This window comes from Schistocerca cancellata, chromosome 12, assembly GCF_023864275.1.
Source record: "Schistocerca cancellata isolate TAMUIC-IGC-003103 chromosome 12, iqSchCanc2.1, whole genome shotgun sequence".
NCBI classification, from domain to species: Eukaryota; Metazoa; Arthropoda; class Insecta; order Orthoptera; family Acrididae; genus Schistocerca; species Schistocerca cancellata.
In genome coordinates this window covers 35,341,373-35,346,621 of record NC_064637.1, presented here as the reverse complement: position 1 = coordinate 35,346,621, position 5,249 = coordinate 35,341,373, and the positions used below count along the sequence as shown (strand labels likewise).

General features: G+C 48.0%; 1 pseudogene; it reads left to right on the top strand.

Moving 5' to 3' along the window:
• The first annotated feature begins 3,310 nt into the window (after window positions 1-3,310).
• On the top strand, window positions 3,311-3,428 carry LOC126109912 (5S ribosomal RNA; annotated as a pseudogene).
• The last annotated feature ends 1,821 nt before the right edge of the window (window positions 3,429-5,249 follow it).

The following is a 5,249-nucleotide window of genomic DNA, read 5'->3' as shown; positions in this document are numbered from 1 at the left end:
GGGCTGGTTCAAATGGCTCTGAGCACTATGGGACTCAACATCTTAGGTCATAAGTCCCCTAGAACTTAGAACTACTTAAACCTAACTAACCTAAGGACATCACACACATCCATGCCCGAGGCAGGATTCGAACCTGCGACCGTAGCAGTCCCGCGGTTCCGGACTGCAGCGCCAGAACCGCTAGACCACCGCGGCCGGCTCAAGGCAGGGCTGAACAACTGGCCGGTTTTGAGCGCGAGTACTCGCGTCTGCTCAGGCACGTGCTCGCGAGCAGGTGCAAGGTCGCGGAGTAGGGAGGGAGGGGAAATGCGCGCACATTTGAATGTGATCTCGCACTCATAGCAGATTTAACTAGCCATCTGAATGCTTCGAACATTTCACTACAAGGTAAAGATCTGCTAATTACTCATTTCATAGATCGAATACGAGCTTTTAAAATGAAATTGACACTTTGGGTGAGTCAGCTGGAAACAGGAAACCTAGCTCATTTTCCTAAATTATCATCCATGCAAGATGTTCACAAAGACTGTGAACGTTATTCAGCGCTTTCAAGATCTGACAGCACTAGACAGTGATTTTGATCTGTTCTCTCCATATTCAGCGAATATTTAAGAGATTCGTCCTGAGCTGCAGCAAGAAATTATTGACCTGCAGTGTGACAGAGAATACAGAGACAACTTCCAGAACAAGAAAAACATTTTGGAATTCTGCAGACACTTCCCTCAGCATAGATTTCCTCGTCTGCACAAACTGGCGGCTACAATAATATCAATGTTCGGTTCCACGTATGTTTGTGAACAACTGTTCTCTGCAATGAAAGGTAACAAGATGCGCCTGAGAAACGCATTGTGTCATCGAAATTTAAACTGCACGCTGCGCCTAAAATGCACAAGAACAATTACTCCGAACATAGACGCAATTGTAAAGGGCAAAAAGTACAAGATAACCGAGAATCCCAAACTTCAGTGACGCCTTTTATTGTGTAACAGTTCACAAATTAATGCGAATGTAGAGGCATACACTAAGGTAATAAAATTATGTGGCACGTGTACATTCTCCTTTATTTGTTTCATTTGTCGCAGTAATAATTGGTGAGTGATATCCCTGCAGGTGGCCGCGGATTTACATTGACTGGCGGCAGCTGTTGTGTGCCCCACGTGACTTTCGCCACTCTCCGCTTTGGTCCGGTAGTGGGGGTAGCGTGCTCGCGCTGCTCCGTGCTCGCGCCTTGCTGCTCACAGCTTGCTCCGCGAGCATGTATGTTGTGAAGCCCTGCAATATAGTTTCTGTAAAAGTTGTTGTTAATCCTTCGTTCCCTGTTATTCTGAGCCTCCTACCTACAGAAATTCTAAGAGTCTCTCCATGAACCAACCATACACGTCCACGGCGTCGCTCACGTTTGACAGATGATCTGATTGTTGCTCCGTCCGTGGGTGTCTGTTGCTTGGCAACAGTCCGAAAGCCCGCAGTCTACAGACAGGAGAGCACCGGGTACCGATGACAGAGAAAGGAGAGCGATACGTGTAAGACCTGTCTGGTAGACTACTTAGCAGTCTTTGGGTCTGTTCTGCGACGCAGCGTCTGTATCGTTCACGGCATCGGTTCTGAGGTGAGTTCTCTTTTAATATAACACACGAGATACGGACACAATCACAGTTTGTTGTGAAGCCCTGCCATAAGGCCTCGAGTTGGCGCTGTATGTTTTGTGCGAACGCGATCACTGTGAAGCTGCGCCCACCATCTGTAACGAACCAAAATGCGGCAATCATTTCCAAACAAACAGAACTTGGTTTCTTCCTAAGTCACTATATGATGCGATTCATTCCCCAGAGACGTCGTTCCATGCACCATTGCCGTCTAGTATGTTTCTGCACGTTCGTCAAAGGTAGGCGGGGAAGTGGACGACGCATGCGTAACCCGTGCCGTAATAAACGGCGACGGACTGCCACCCCTGACAGTGTACGATGTGTTCCACCGTGGCGCCAGAGCCGAGGAGGACGCAGATCTGTCCTGCAATGACACTCGGATGAGGCGTCGATTTTCTCGGGGTGGGTGGGGAGTGGAGGGGGGGGGGAGATCTGGTGCTGCGACCAGACCCATCTCGTCGTGTTCTACGGCCTTCCACGAACCATTCTGCACACACACCTTGCACTGTCCCGAAACCTTCGTCCAACACGAGCAGCAGTTTTCTGGGCGGATACATCACATTCTGTTGGGTTGGGTTGTTTTTGGGGAAGGAGACCAGACAGCGAGGTCATCGGTCTCATCGGATTAGGGAAGGACGGGGAAGGAAGTCGGCCGTGCCCTTTCAAAGGAACCATCCCGCCATTTGCCAGGAGCGATTTAGGGAAATCACGGAAAACCTAAATCAGGATGGCCGGACGCGGGTTTGAACCGTCGTCCTCCCGAGTGCGAGTCCACTGTGCTAACCACTGCGCCACCTCGCCTGGTAGTTTTTCTGAAAAAGTTATCATTTGTTTGTCTGTACTAGTACATGTTCACATCTTCCGAGTTCCGTCCCATTCACAAAATTACTTCATAGTGCGTTCTTCTTTAGCTTTACAGTGTATTTGTAGCACTTGTTACAATATCTGTCTTGCCGTACAGTTTTTACCCTCTACAGCTCCCTCTAGTACCGTGGAAGTTATTGTTTGATGTTTTAACACATGTCCTATCATTGCAATCCGTCGTCAAGTCACAACTGGCCCATCGGGACCATCCGACCGCCGTGTCATCCTCAGTTGAGCATGTGGATAGGAGGGGCGTGTGGTCAGACACCGCTCTCCCGGTCATGATGGTTTTCAGTGACCACAGCCGCTACTATTCGGTCGAGCAGCTTCTCAATTGGCATCACGAGGCTGAGTGCACCCCGAAAAGTGGCAACAGCGCATGGCTGCCTCGATGGTCACCCATCCAAGTGCCGGCCACACCCGACAGCGCTTAACTTCGGTGATCTGACGGGAACAGGTGGCCGGACGCGGGATCGAACCGTCGTCCTCCCGAATGCGAGTCCAGTGTGCTAACCGCTGCGCCACCTCGCTCGGTCTATCACATTCTGTCATGCCAATAATGCACCCTCTTTCCAACACACTGATTTGACTGTACGGCTCACCCATACGTCGGCGAGAGATACTGCGCGTCTGCTCAAGTCACACTGGGCCGCGCGGGGTAGCCGCGTGGTCCAAGGCGTCTTGTTACGGTTCGCGCGGCTCGCCCCGCGGAGGTTCGAGTCCTCCTTCGGACATGGGTGTGTGTGTGTGTGTGTGTTGTCCATTGCGTAAGTTAGTTTAAGTTAGAGTAAGTAGTGTGTGCCAACGGCCTTGCCGCAGTGGTCACACCGGTTCCCGTCAGATCACCGAAGTTAAGCGCTGTCGGACTGGGATGGCACTTAGATGGGTGACTATCCGGTCTGCCGAGCGCTGTTGGCAAGCGGGCTGCACTCAGCCCTTGTGAGGCAAACTGAGGAGCTACTTGACTGAGAAGTAGCGGACCGATGACATCACCTGTTTGGTCCCGTAAGACCTTGCCACAAATTTCCAAAAAAGTCACACTGATCCATTACCTTCGGTATATAGCGACAACGACGGCAGCAGACATATTTCACCGGTGGCTGGTGTTGCGCTGCGATATCGAAATTGACCTTGAAACCGCTGGTCGACATGATCAGATGCTAATCATGTCTGCAGAACATACTAATGTACATGTCCTGTGAACGTGAACGTCCTGTTTCCAGTCGTTCAAGCTGTTCCTGTTTTCTGAACGTGAGTCACCTTGCAACCCAATCCTCTTTAATTCTATTTTTATAGACCCGATGCTGAGAACTGTTTACATTTTCTGAGAATTTGGATTTTCTCCTAACCTATGTGTCGAGCTACATGTGCATAATTTCTACAAAATGGGTACCGACCAGTGTTAGTACTGTTGTTGTCGTCTTCAGTCTTGAGACTGGTTTGATGCAGCTCTCCATGCTACTCTATCTTGTGCAAGTTTTTTCATCTTCCAGTACCTACTGCAACCTACATCCTTCTGAATCTGCTTAGTGTATTCATCTCTTGGTCTCCCTCTACGATTTTTACCCTCCATGCTGCCCTCCAATACTAAATTGGTGATCCCTTGATGTCTCAGAACATGTCGTACCAACCGATCCCTTCTTCTAGTCAAGTTGTGCGACAACCTTCTCTTCTCCCCAATCCTATTCAATACCTCCTCATTAGTTATGTGATCTACTCATCTAATCTTCAGCATTCTTCTGTAGCACCACGTTTCGAAAGCTTCTATTCTCTTCTTGTCCAAACTATTTATCGTCCATGTTTCACTTCCATACATGGCTACACTCCATACAAATACTTTCAGAAACGACTTCCTGACACTTAAATCTATACTCGATGTTAACAGATTTCTCTTCTTCAGAAACGCTTTCCTTGCCATTGCCAGTCTACATTTTATATCTTCTCTACTTCGACCATCATCAGTTATTTTGCTCCCCAAATAGCAAAACTCCTTTACTACTTTAAGTGTCTAATTCCCTCAGCATCACCTCATCACCTGACTTAATTCGACTACATTCCATTATCCTCGTTTTGCTTGTGTTGATGTTCATCTTATATCCTCCTTTCAAGACACAATCCATTCCGTTCAACCTCTCTTCCAAGTCCTTTGCTGTCTCTGACAGAATTACAATGTCATCGGTGAACCTCAAAGTTTTTATTCCTTCTCCTTGAATTTGAATACTTACTCCAAATTTTTCTTTTGTTTCCTTTACTGCTTGTCCCGGGTTCGATTCCCGGAGGGGTCAGAGATTTTCTCTGCCTCGTGATGACTGGGTGTTGTGTGATGTCCTTAGGTTAGTTAGGTTTAAGTAGTTCTAAGTTCTAGGGGACTGATGACCATAGCTGTTAAGTCCCATAGTGCTCAGAACCAACCAACCAACCTTTACTGCTTGCTCAATATACAGATTGAATAACATCGGGGAGAGGCTGCAACCCTGTCTCATTCCCTTCCCAACCACTGCTTCCCTTTCATGTCCCTCGACTCCTGTAACTGCCATCTGGTTTCTGTATAAGCTGTAAATAGCCTTTCGCTCCCTGTATTTTACCCCTGCCATCTTCAGAATCTGAAAGAGGATATTCCAGTCAAGTGTTAGTACTAAAGATACATTAAGTTAAAGCGTCATGCCCGATGATAAAGCATTTCTGCGTGGACAGCGAAAATGTACTAAGCGAGAAACGTTTTCCGTTTTACCGTTTTGT